Source organism: Adiantum capillus-veneris, chromosome 9 (assembly GCF_014529385.1).
Source record: "Adiantum capillus-veneris isolate H3 chromosome 9, ASM1452938v2, whole genome shotgun sequence".
Taxonomy (NCBI): domain Eukaryota; kingdom Viridiplantae; phylum Streptophyta; class Polypodiopsida; order Polypodiales; family Pteridaceae; genus Adiantum; species Adiantum capillus-veneris.
This window is the reverse complement of record NC_140939.1, coordinates 96990300-97004820: the sequence shown is the minus strand read 5'-3', so window position 1 is coordinate 97004820 and position 14521 is coordinate 96990300. Positions and strand designations below refer to the sequence as shown.

Here is a 14521-nt window from a genome sequence, read left to right as displayed (position 1 = left end):
CCATTAACAAAAAAAAAACACAGTATAACACAAAATCCTTCTTCTCAACACACACACCCTCCTTCCTTACCTTTCCTACAATTGAAATTGCACCACAAAAGAAGCACAGAGTGCCATTCAAGCTTAGTGTATGGCATTCCCCAGTAGCGGCGCCAAAAATGTGCACGTATGTCGCACGTGTCAATGCAAGGAACTTGCCGATACACCACGTGCGAGCCACAAATGGCTCCAAGCACACAACAAGCCTAAACTAGTAAGCTCAAAGATGATGATGGTGTGTCACTCACCGCTCTACGCTTGCTTCGTGGAGGATTCCTCGCCGAGAAGAAGAGGGAGATGCCGCTACGCCACGCTCAACCGCCTCGCCGCCGTCGTGCCGCCGCAATGCTCGATCGCACACACTCTCTCTCTCTCTCTCTCACACACACACACACACACACACACACACACACACACGCACATACACACACACACACACAAGGAGATGAAGAAGAAGAAGATGGAGATGGAGCAAGAGCACTCTTCAATTGCACAAATGAGAGAATGAGTGAATTTTAGGTTTAGTTGACTTTTATATGAGCTCGCCCCATTCACACTTGGGCGCCCATGCTTAACCAACTAATCCCTTGAATGCTCCAGTTAGAGTGTGCCTCTCATCGGCGATCACTCTTACCCTTTTCCTATTGGACCGACAAGCCCGGTACCTGACTCTACCAAGTAATAATACAACGTCCGACGTAGGGTTTTAGGGTGTCCGTGAGCCGTGAGGGTTAACAAGTTAATATACAGCTTACCATCTTCATAGCATTTGTGCATTGATGACAATTGATGTTTAGAATGTAGCTATCCATGATCTCTCTCTCTCTCTCTCTCTCTCTCTCTCTCTCTCTCTCTCTCTCTCTCTCTCTCTCTCTCTCTCTCTCTCTATCTATCTCTCACCGCAAGGATTTCATCTGTGAAAATGAAACTTATGTGAATACCAAGAAGAACATCACAACCTGAGGGAAGTAGTGTGTAATAGTATTGATATTTATAGATTTCATTTCAATTTCTTGCGGAAAATAGATGGCTACGCAAAATTTGTCTTTTAGCAAGAATGAGCACGTGGTGCTCTTAAGCAAGGGCAAGGAAGTTGGGAAAGGAATTATGATATAGTCTCTACCCCACGAAAAGCTACATGGAAGAGAGTTGCCTAGAGGCACGTTGGGAGTAGCCGTCTAATCGGCATCAGCTCCAGGTCTCATGTTCCACCCATTGACGATGATGTGTGCACCTTAGGTGCAGCAGTGGGTACAGTTGGGGCGTGGCCGATAAGAGAATTGGTAATAAGACCTCTTAATTTTATTCAGTCTTACATGCTCTCTTTTGCAAGCAACATCGAACATTTTGTGTCCAGGAAAAAGGACAACGAACTATATCCTCTGGAGGCAAAGGTTCAGTACCTGTCGCTCCAAGAGCCACTAGCATAGCATCGGGTGCTATGCCCAAACCAAGCATTTCAAAGCCTCCTCCAAAGACTCCTACTGCACAGGTAAGCCACTGGAGTTTATTGCACTATTTACTCATGAAATTAATCGTTGTTTGCCAGTAACCTAGGCTAATAATTATTTGCCTATGGCCAAGTAGTCGACGGGTGTCAAGAAAAGAAGTGCATATCAAGCGGGTGAAGTCGTTGAAAGCAAGCGGGTCACACGAGCACAGAAAGAAGAGGACCCTAGCTGGGAGCCCCCAAAGAAAAAGGGTAGAATTCCTTTGAAAAAGGAAGGTGCTAGCATAAAGAAAGAAGTCACCAAAGCGAAAGTAGTGCAGAAGCCAGTGAAAGCTAATGCAGAGGACACTACACAATGCGAGGCACCAGCACCATCAAAGGACCAAGTCCCTATTGTGAACTACTCAAGTGAAGAAGATGATGAAAGAGAGGATGCACGGGATGAAGATCGCGGTCTTTTTACTATTACCGAGAAATCCACGCAGAAATGGGATTTGCTTGACGACACTTTGCACCGCCTTCAGGTTGGTAATTTCTAAAATGGTATGCTCATCTAACATTCCTGACACAAACTACAAGATTGAAAGCTATTCAAGTACGATTATACAGGATACTCGCAAAGTACCACTGCCACCAGTGCCATTGTGCCGCTTGTTACCACATCCAGCGGTATGGCGAGTGCAAGATCGTGTGCACAATCTAGCATTGGAGTTCTCTAGAAATGGATATGTTCCACATTGTGCCAGGTTCATGCTTTCAATAAGGACTCCAGATCTAGATGCAGTAGAAGTTAGTCATGCTATTTGAAAAACCTGGGATCCAATCTATATGCAACTTAATGAGGATTTTGAGAAAAAATTGCATAAATCCGGGTGGGGGGACGTGAAAGGAAAAATGTTGTACACATGGGATGGGAATCACCGTCTTCGGGCATGGAATGCACAAATTGATACAGGTAGATTACTTTATACACTTTTGTTTCTGACTCAATATCAAGATGAGATGAATTTTGTGAAACTATGCAAGATAATTTTGCTATGCAGTTCACAAAGAGGAGCCTAAGTACCATTGCTGTGTGGAAGCCTGCATGGTTAAAGTCAATAAAGAGAACGAGGGAGAAGTTCTCACTGTGGTGGCACGCTTGAATCGGTAAGCTTAGCATCCTAGTCGAATCGATAAGCTTAGCCTTGGCATGAGTATTGCTTCCTAGTCAATTCGATAAGCTTAGCTATAGCATGATTATCGCTTCCTAGTCTTTTAATGGTGTAAGTTTTGTTGCCACAGCATTAATGACAAATGCTACGTAAAAACTTCCTTCATAGATATGCTATGTATGGTAAGAGCAATGGGCATAGCCAACATGGATACATTGCTTTAGGGTTTGGAGGAAGATGTTCCAGGATGGTTGCAACAAGGATTAGATGCTGAAATGAATAAGCGTGGGGGATTGCAAAGACGCTAGTACAAGGTTCCTCTTATCATGCTATCCCAACTTCTATATCCGGTAAGTTTCATTGTCCTTTAGGTTATTCTCACCATGACAATGCAGTGGATCAAACAAAGAATGAACTAATGTCACGACTCAGGCAAAGTATACAAAGGCTTTGCACTCTGTGAGTAATAAGCGAAATGAGCTCTCAACGGAGGAGTTCACTACCCATTACCGTAACGCATTCTATAAGGCTGACAAGAAAGCCCAAAAAAATACGCAACGGGCATCCACAATTGTGAATCCTAACTTAGGAGAAGAGTGGTGGAGGTAAGACTAATAGGGATTTCTTTCAAAGGGAGTTAAGTTTACATTCACGTGCTGCTTAAAAAATTTTAACATTTGTTTCTAGATTGCTTATGGACATAGACTGGAGTAGGAGACCAAAGTGGTTGACAGATGATTGAATATACAGTCTTGCATGCACCGATCTACCAGTCAATCATCGTAGCAATGTGCTAATTGCCTTGGTTAGCGATGACCCAACCACATTATATCCAAGCCTAAAATCAGCACTAAGTAAGGTCATTTTGCGATCAATGTTTCAAAAAAAAGAGAGTATAGTATAATAACGTAGTTGTGTGATAATGTAGACGACCACTCCGTATTTCGCACTTGGTTACGTCGAGAGACATGGTGGAATCGACTTGTGAACAAGGCTACAAGACAGTATGCTTTGCTGAAGAAATCGTGCTGCCTCCCTGAAAACGACACCCTAGTGACAACTATAAGGGAGTGGCAATCGAGGTACAGTGGCACATTGTATGAAGTGGAGTGCAAGAGATTGAAAGGTGGACTCAAAGCTAACAAGCAGAAACAGAAGGAGGGTACTAACATGGCCGCCAAACGGGCATTTTACAGGTATGTAATCTTGTCCTAATTGATTCCTAAATCCTAAAAATTTTGAGTGGATGACAATAAGTATATTTTGGCAAACATATACCAGATGGGTGCGGAACATGGGTTGGACAGATAAAGTTCCAGTTACAAAAGAGTGGCTCAATGTGAAGCACATTGCATGCATGTATATGGAAGAACAACGTGCAGCATTGTGGCCCAAAATTTTTTATGTTGCGTGTCCTCTTTTCATTGACTTTGCGAAGGACACGTTCCCCCCCAACGAGCGGGAGCAGTTCAAGGAGGCAGAGACTGGCAGAGTTAAAAGACAACAAGAAGAGGTAAAAACATAGTTAAACTATTTTCAAGTCATGTGAGGATTTAACTGCAACCCGTGAAATTAATTTTACGAGGATAAGAACCTACGTTCCCTAAAAGGAAAAGATGTTGTGACTGAGGAGACAGATAATGAAGAAGAGGAGGAGGAGGATCATGAACCAAGGCGCAGCGACGGTGAATGTCCTTCAAGTTTGAGGATGATGAAGACAAAAGTGATGTGCCGCCTTCTCCAAATGCTAAACCTACAAGAGCCCCACAATCTACCCAGGCAAGTTTTTGCACACCCTTGTTGTTGCTTGAATGGAAAGGCTGAACTAATAGTACTCGTGTAATTTATATGCTCTCCACAGGGGCAGCGCGAAGAAGGATAAAGGTCAAGTAATGGACATAGATACTCCAATGCCTCTAAACAAGGTTAGTACATCAAGTCCTAAAGCAGGTCAAGAGGGAGACACACAATCAATGGGAGAGAACCTATTAACACCGAGACCCTTGTCGGCATGGAAGCCACCAAGAAGCCTAGAGAACCAAGGCACATTAATCAAGTAACCTCATCTTCCAACCCATGTACCCATGGAATCTGCGGGTATACAGGGGATCATTCAAGCTCCTAATAGTTCCACAACACATCAAGAATCTGAACCATCCAAATACTCATCAATACCTCCGCAACAACAACAAGAACCATTGCCATCAGAAGCTCATAGTCATTTCCTAGAGCCTGAACAAGCGCCACCAGCATCTCATAACACTTCAGAGTCTCATGTTCTTCCTTCGCATGACGAGGCACATGAGCAGGCACAACGATAGTGCACATAGATTGGAATTAATATAGGGCCTGCTCATTTACACCGCCAGGCGTCCACTGAAAGTGAAGGATTGCAGGATGCCATACGCTCTAAGGAAATGACAAAAATTATTGGTCTACCTCGTAAGTATGGAATGATTGATTGTGGTATGTGTTGTGCATTAAGCAATGTATTTATTGTAGTGGGTGGATACAGATGATACGAATGGCACAATAACCGAAGTTTCAACAGGATTGTCTACTATAGCAGAGACTGGTCACCGCAGAGAGCCTGCTCTTCTTGTTGGAGGTGAGCAAGTGTGTAGCAACAAAGAGAAGATATCTTTAAGTATTTAAAATACAGTCACTTACATGTTTGTTATATCCAGATGTCATGGTGCAATGCAGCACTCCAACTCACGATGAAGCGCAGAATTCAATGGCACATAGCTTTGGTATGCTAACAACCTGAGGTACTCCTGGTATTATTGTCTCACCTTACTAACTAGATATTCATTTCTTTAAAATCAAATTCTGCGGTTTTAGCTATTGATCCTATGGGAGCAGCTGACGAGACGGGCAAGGGAGATGTAGGTGCCCTACTCACAAAAATTGCTATAGTAGCTAGGCGAAGCTTTCGGGTGCGAGGCTTGACAACAATTGCAGGTTGCGATGCAATATTTTGTCATCTACCAACCCACACAAGCGTCATCGAGATAACATTACCCAATATCCCCAAATGGAACCATTTCGAAATCAATCAAATCCAAAGGTTTTTGGTATTGCCAGGGAGTATCTTGATAAGAAGGGAAATCTAGTGTTGATATGTCGTCGAGAACATGCATGGGCATTATCGAGCCTAGAAAATCGAAATGGGTACTATCTTGACCATACAACTATCGTCCTGTGTGCTACTCCATTCAGCCTCCATGGTGGTGTTACGGTAGGTAAAACTATTTGCTTGCTTTGGAAAATTAGTGTGTGATAGAGTGTGTCCTCATCATGAGTCTTAAGTTCCACATATGCGATGCTTGGAAATCGTTGTATTCCACAAAATTGGTGCCTACATATTGAATCAAAAGCCTGATTTGGACGTTATCTTTGATTACTACAACGCCAATCATTGGCAACTCAAAACGGATGGCTGTCCTTGGCGATGTATGCCATGAGTTTTCAACAAGTTCACCTCCATTGTATTTGCTTATCTAAATTTCCAAACATGCATTTAGAATGATGATATCTCTTCAGGGGGCATGGAGAGAAGTCCAACTTTACACGAGAAGCTACTCTCTTTCTATACAGAGGAGAGTCATGTAGTATTACAAATGTATGCTGGTTGCGGTCTTCTGGCACGTTCGGGCTGCGAATGGGTTGACATGTACTATTGCTAGATCGACAAGATTCGATGGAAGAATTGCAACATCTATGTAATGGTAAGTGCTTTCTTCCTCGAGTAGTGTGAAAGACTGAATTATGTATCCCTCCTAATATGATGCTAAGTATCCATTTGGTAATTGATGGTCGTGAAGGCACAGACACACTTCCTTCTTGCCATGCCAAAAGGAAACTCATAGTGTTCGATGTTAACGGTGTCTAATGGTGTCCTGTTGAAACGGTGGCGATGGGAAAGTGCTCCTTCCCACGCTGCAAATATTCTAAATGTAGAGCGAATGGGTGTGTCATTGCGACCAGGGATATTGCTATTGCTGAGGGTGGTGTTTGAGCTATTCGATGTAGGGGTTTGGAGCTCCATACAAGAGCAAAATCTGACCCCCATTATTGATTTAATTAAGAGTAAATACAAAGAGGCTGGGTATGGTGAGACATTTTTCAAGTTTTGCCTGCATCAAGGACACTGTGAAGAGAGGCACTGCGAAGGCAAGCATCCAAAATTCAATTTGGTGTTTGTAAAGAACTTTAGATCTGAATTGGTAACCTCATACATCAAGGACCGTCTGGACACCATTATAGTAGATGACAATCCTGAGAAGGCAATTGAAAACCAACCACATAGGCTTGTCACAGTAAGGAGTTATGATGGAGCGAGCAACGACAATGTGCTCCTCATGAATTTACTCCCATATCTAGAAGGTCTTCATGCATATCCTGGGTTAGCAACGGATTATATCCTGAGAATAGAGAGTGTAGTAGTAGATGGAGAGATGGAGAGAGACAGGGGGGTGTAGGGGTTAGAAAAACATATTGCAATGTGGGGGGCGGTATGCGGGATAGTGTGGAAAAGGAGAAGAAAGAAGGTCTGAGGAGGAGCACACACACACACACACACACAGAGAGAGAGAGAGAGAGAGAGAGAGAGAGAGAGAGAGAGAGAGAGAGAGAGAGAGAGAGAGAGTGAGTGAATATTGTAGCCTAAATGATTTTAGCATACGATAGCGTGAACATGCACCCAAGTCAGAGTAATTGTTTTCTTTTTGGTTCAATTAGATAAAAAACCACATCGCAATGTGGGGGGAGGGGTAGGGATTGGTGGGGAAGAGGAGCAGAGAGAGAGAGAGAGAGAGAGAGAGAGAGAGAGAGAGAGAGAGAGAGGGAGAGAGGGAGGAATGAGGTAGAAGAGAGGGATGAGTAAGGAGGAAGAGGATGGCGGCTAGAGGAGGAGATGGAGGAAGAAGGTGGAGGGGAGGGAGGATGTTGGAGGAGGACGCTGAGGAGGAGAAGCAAGTGGAGGGGAGGAGGCACATGGGCGGCAAGAGGAGGAAGGAGGAGAAAGGAGAGCTAGGGAGGGCGGCCAAAAAAAAAAAAAAAGCTCGCTCAAAGACCTAACTCCTCATGCTGGCCTCCCATTGGCTCCTATAAAGCTTAGCCAATCACAAATTAGAAGCATAATTGATAGCCTGTTGAGAAGCGTCCCCCTTTTCCCTTTTGTGATAGCTTTAGGTAATTAAATAATTCAATTAAACTCTCATTGGGCCTCTTAGTCTTCTAGCCAATAGGAATTAGGCAAGCCATTTGATTGCTAGATGCTCATTGGACCCCTTGGTAGACTGTCCAGTAGTCTTCTAGGGAGCTTAATTTCTATTGGTTCTTTTATCAATCATTGTTTAAATTGATTAGAATAATTTTACTCTACCATAATTCTCATTGGTCCACCTCTATGGCCATCCAATAGGAATTGAGGGGAGATTGGGTGCAACTAGCCTAGGAGCCTGACATGTGTCTAGTATTCCCTTTGTGTAAAGGGGGAGCTTTGGAGTGTGTGTGTGTATGTGTGTTTCTCTCTCATCCCCCACTAAAAGGGCTCGCCCCCTCTTTTCTAGGGATGTCGGAAGACTTTTTAGTCTTCCCATGACCATCCAATTTTCCCCTGCTTTGGCCTTTGGACAATTGAATTAAAATTAGTAACCTTAGCCTATGGAAGTCTTAATGGTGTTGAACCTTAGGTATTTTAAGCCCCATTGAAGCACATTGCTCTTTTACAGATTGTCCCCTTTTGGATCCCTATTTTTCCTCCTCTGGATCCCTGCACATACCGGTCTGGCAACCTTACCAATATTTTAGCTTTTACTCCCTTGGTACTTCCCCATATTAAATGATCAGTTTAGCATGAGAAAATCATTTGGGAGAATTACATATTAGTTTTTCTGATAGTAGTTCATGTATATCATGGTTGAGCAAGAAGGAACCTCCTGTGGCCACTTCTAGTTGTGAGGCTGACGATACAAGGCTGTCTTCACATCTTCGGTTGAGTGTGTATGGCTCAAACGCCTTATGGCTGATTTGGGTGTTAGACAAGACACTACCAACACTATCTACATTGACAGTTAGAGCGCATTGCCAGTTGCGAGGAACCCAGTTTTTCATGCTTGCACACAGCACATTGAGGTGCATTACCAGTATGCCAGGGAGAGGCTCTCAGCAGGAGAGATCATCTTGGCTTATGTGCCAACATAGGACAACCTTGTAGATCTTTTCACAAAGGCATTGTCTCGTGAGAAGTTCAAAGCTTTCCACAAAGCTTTGGGCTTACTCCCCTTTGTGGGCTGATCATGTCCTCAAGGCATGGCACTTCTCTTTACTCATGTGCCAGCTCTCATTCGCCGCATCACTCCAAGGGAGATTTGTTACCATATACATGTGGTAGTGATGTGTGTGAACACACTTAGGATTGTCGGGTATTTTTTCCCTCACTGTGAGGTTTCCCCCCGGTGCATTGTATATATACCCATCATTCTAGGGCTATCTATCTTTCCATAGCACACTAAGTAATACTCTCTCTGTTGTGTGCCTTGAGCTTCCTTCGTCTTCTCCAAGATGTGTGTGTTTTTATGCAACCCTAATTCTAATAGCTAATTGAAGGTCTGACCTTGGACATTTTGGCAATTTGCTTTGACTTTGCCTCAATATTCCTTGTAAAGGATACTTTCTTCTTCCTTTGACATGATCATCTAAGTCACTTTTAGATGAACTGGAGCTCGATCTAGACTATGACTCCTTAGTTGATGTTTCATTTTTACTAGAGTCTCGTCTTCCCTTGTGGCCCCTTTCTTTCTTTTCCTGCTGCTTGAACTTCAATGCTCTTTGGACCATGTTGTTGAACTTCTTGGTCAATGCTAGAACCTCTTGTTCCCTAAGATCTTTCCTTTTAAAACCATTGAGGAACTACACATGCATTCTTTTCTTTAAAGGAGGCTCGTTCAATTGTCTAGTCAATTATTGCAAAATTGTTTTGGATACATGTATATGAAATTGAAAATGAAATACTTGTGCTTGCTACATATGAAACACACACACACTCACACAAAGAGATAGAGAGAGAGAGAGAGAGAGAGAGAGAGACAGAGAGAGAAAGGGGGGAGAGGGAGAGCAATACAAAGTTACAAAATTTTTATAGGCATGATGGTAGATAGTGCATGTAGCTTTGTGGACAACATCCTAAAACGTATAGTACATTTTGTAAATCGATACCTCCCAAGATCACATTAGATTTTTTAATACTATTGAGGTTTTTTAGTAAAAAAAACTCGAGACACTTATCATCAATATGCATGAATGATGTAGAGAATAGGTGAATTCCATCCAATTCATAACAATTTTGTCCCCACAAAGTTGTGCATTATTTAGTGTAAGTTTGGGGGTTGCCAAGCCTCATTGTATCTTATTGTAGAGATAGTGAGAACCGTGTAAATAAATGTCATACCGTGGGACGGAGAGGACATGACTAGTGCATGGAGGCTACAAGTGGTTGCCAATCTGTTGAAAAACACACTCAATCCCTATCTACTCAATGCAACACTCAATTGTATGTCATATAACAAAATCCAATCATCACATCGGCAAGCAAATCTTAGTAGTTCACCAAGCAAACGAGTTCCAATCATCCCCAAACTTATACATCGGATAGATAGAGTCTAAACATACGTGCCTAGGATCTCAAATCAACATTTGAGCCAATTTCTAGGAAAATGCTTATTATCTACAAGGCTGATTTGACCTAGTTTTTTTTGTCTCAGAATGCGCTCAATAGCTTAGCACTATTGCACTAATACCTCTCATATACTTAAAATACAATTTTGATGCTTAAATCTTGAGTTATGAACAAATTAAGAAGCGGTTTAGCAACAAGAAACTCATGAAATCACAACGAGAAACTTACAATGTCGTGTAGAGCTTCGAATCTAGTCACCATAAGCAAGAAAGCAATGTTGTTTTGCTTAACATAAGACCAATAAATGACGAGTGTCAAGAGAATCCCCTCAACTCTGTATTAATGAACAAGATCCACCAATCCCCATGTCACTAATCGAACATGATTAATTGTGTATGTGTGTGTGTGTGTGTGTGTGTGTGTGTGTGTGTGTGTGAGAGAGAGAGAGAGAGAGAGAGAGAGAGAGAGATGAGTAACAATACCTGATTGAGTAAATAATGCAGTGAAAGATCTATCAATAGGAGAACTTCTAGGCTTGTCCACCCATAACGTATCATGAGGGGGGGCCCGAGTATGGATCCTCATCAAGGGTAGGATGTACAACATGCCACGGGCAAAATTATGCACGAAGGTGATGCTTTTTTAAAGTGTTGCGTGCTAATTCAACATCAAATTATATTGAAGCGATGCCAATTTGTAGGAGAGTGTGGTGATTTAGATACCTCAACATATCGAGGGCCGATAGTAGGAGGAATATCAAGCAAAAGTGGTTTCAAGTAGTAGCTAGAGAGGGAGAAGTCACCTCCGCTTGTGCTGAATACCAAACATCAAAATTGTGTGCGCGCACGCGCGAGAGAGAGAGAGAGAGAGAGAGAGAGAGAGAGAGAGAGAGAGAGAGAGAGAGAGAGAGAGAGAGAGAGAGAGAGAGAGAGAGAGAGAGAGAGAGAGAGAGTAAATGTATTAGGTGTACGAACGAAATAAGAATATAAATTATTTATTGACCAATTCGAGTTAGATAGCATATAAATGAGCCAAAGGTTTGGTAGGTGCCACATGCCAGCACGAGCGGAGGTAACCACAAGAACAACACAACAACAAACCCAAGCAAGATAGGTGCACCACCTAGTTATGATATGCAAACTAGGATGCAAGAGAGATTTTGTCACAACCAAGAAGATGCACTATAAAACACACACAAGCAACTCACAACAAGACACACACAAAATGGACCAAAGAGAGCTAGAGCAAAGGGAAGAGAGAGAGGAATGGATCTTGCATAACACCTTATTTGTGACTTGCAAATGGAGATGGTCTGTTATGATGCTATCGTAGAGCTTGTACAAAACTAACTCAAAATGCTTAGTGAATGCTAAAACATTACCAACACACACACACAGTCTTAGGCTGTGGGAGACCTCTCACCACAATACCCTCTTACAATGGACACAAAATTGGCAATGAAAACACACTAAAACACATTCTAAAACAAGATCAACCGATATAAACTCAAAATACATTAAGTCACCTAGAATTTGTAGACATGTAGTAGTGTTAGTGTGTATACGCGCTTCACCAGGGGCACTTTTCTCCCACTGGTTTTTTCCCCCTGGACATCCGGTGTGAAAGGACACCTTATCTCTTAGGGTTTCATATAAGCTTTGTTGCTCTGAGTTTATAATACACTATTATTCCAATACAGAGAGACAGACTACAGAGATCTCGTACACAAGCTCTGTGTCTTCTCCTTCTCCATCTTCTTTCTACTCTGAGTTGCTGTCTTCCTTCTGTTTCCTGTTTCATCATCTTCAACAGAATTCACCAAAGCGTATTGCATAAATGGAAGGACAAAGATTTGAACGTCGAATCACGCCTTTGATGCACCAAGCCTCAATTTATTGATGATGGAGGAGCATATAAAATAGTGGTTTTGAGATTTTTGAACTCACGCTCTCTCCCTTGCAATGTGTAGCTTGAAAGCTTCTCTTACACCAAAAGTGAAGCTTACAAAGTGGTTGCTACGGCTAAGTCTCTCCTCAGGCATAGAGTGTTGGGGTGCTTTGTGAGATATTAGAGGTTGATTTACAAGAAGAAGAGGGGCCTATTTATAGGTTGGACACCCTTCATTAAGATTATTGGAAATCCTAATTTACAAGCTAACAAATCAAGATTATGATTTTTTTTTAATATCAAAACATTGCGGGCCTTCTTTGTCTACTTAAGTCACGGATGTGGGCTCAAAAGAGAGCATTATTGATGGTAGATAAGGTGAAAGTAGAGTTTTAGAGAGAGAGAGAGAGAGAGAGAGAGAGAGAGAGAGAGAGAGAGAGAGATCTACTATGTGCATGTCTCGAGGTGAGGTGTCTTTTATGGTTAGGTCAATGGCTATTTTGTGTTAGTATGCTAATTAGTCTTAGTAATCACTAGAAAGTTAATGTTATATTTACAATGGGTAGAATGAGGTGGATGGTTGAAGTAAGATGGTTGAATGAAGTGAGAAAATCCTTGTGATGGTGAAGCTTGAAGAAGGACTTACTTGTGTAGATTCTCAAAATGACTATCGATCCTCTTCGTCTTCTTCTCTTCTTTATGCCACCGCTATCAAGGTTGATTATCGCGATGAAAATAACAGTTTGCTTGATGAGATCTCTCAATTTTCAGAGGTTAAGCATAGTTTACATGCTAAATTTTATGTATATAGAGAAGGGGTAAGATGTAATTGTACTTTGGAAGTAATAGAGAGAGGCATAGAGATGGTGTATGTACATGGAGAGCTCATATGAGAGCTATGGAAGTAAAAGGGGAGGTTAATGGTGAAGAAGGTGAGAGAAACCATGGAAGGTGCAGGTTTGAGTGAGGGATTGAGAGGAATGTGTGTGTGTGTGTGTGTAGAAGTGTGGAAAGAGGTGAGAGAAGACTGTGGACTACTTGTGAGAAAAGTGGACAGATTGGGGTCCAATAAAAAAATCATACCTCACCGGTGGTAGCTCCAAAAATTATGAAATTTTTTGAGGTGATTATTCAGCTCTTGGTCCACATTTTGTTTTGTATCCACCACTTCAAATTTGAAGTGGAGACGGATATAAAAAATCCCACCAGAATGCCTATTTTTCTTCACAAGAAAGTCTTCATTGGCCCCTTTTGTTGAATTTGCATATGGCTCCAAAGGTGAGCCCCTCCTTGCATGAGAGCATGACCGAATTGATTCTTAGGGGTTTGAAAATGTGCATGGTTATGGATTATGCATAAATATAATATATGGATATGATGGAAAAAACAGGCTAGTATATATAAACTATTTATGGAATCTAGAATAGTGTGGGCTATATATATATATATAATAAAATAAATATATGAAATATAAGGAATCAAATGAGGAGGGCCTCATTTATTTTTATTGATGTATATTTATATAGAAGAGGTAAGAAAGAATACCTGTAGAAAATATGAATTTAGTGAAAGGCAATGACTGATGGTGAAGGGTATTTTTGAGGTTTTTTTCTTAGGAGTGGATTCACACCAAAAATAAGAGAAGCTTGCATGAAAATATGTTTATATGGAATAAAAAGTAGGAAAAATGGTAAGAAAGTTTGTGATAATGATGAGTCGATGTACATAGCATACATAGGCAAATAACGCACACCTAGGTAGAAATATTTAAATAAAAACCAAAATCATTATGAAAATTTCTTATATTTAGTATCTATATACAATGAAATATTTACACACAAATGGGCCATAATATATTTTATTATTTTTATTTTTTTTGGTTCAACTAGCCCAAATTACTAGCTAGCTGAGGATTTTAAGGAGGTATGAAAAAAATTCCCTAACTCACACACTCCTGTGTACAGTGAAATGATGAGGATAACCATAGTGTTTGAGTGATTTTGATAGGGTGAGGTAGCTCACTATGGCAATTACGAAGAGCCAAAAAACGGCTATCAATAGGTTCCTCCCAGGATGATGGTATATTCATGTACCATCATAAAGCATCTTTTCCAAAGAGGGTGCTTCTGAGTCCTTGACAAGATTTTCATTGTTTGGTCCCTTGGCATTTTGACTCTAGTTAAACTCATGCTTCATGCAACAAAACTTACATGAGAAAGTTGCCTTTTGACAGATCTTTGGTAGAAGGCGACTCAAATAGGGCTTCAGGCGATACCCATTTACCTTCCTGGAGTGCTCTTTACCATT

At 41.5% G+C, this 14521-nt stretch overlaps 1 pseudogene; it reads left to right on the top strand.

The window, feature by feature from the left end:
• The first annotated feature begins 1146 nt into the window (after nt 1–1146).
• On the top strand, nt 1147–7127 carry LOC147450854 (uncharacterized; annotated as a pseudogene).
• The last annotated feature ends 7394 nt before the right edge of the window (nt 7128–14521 follow it).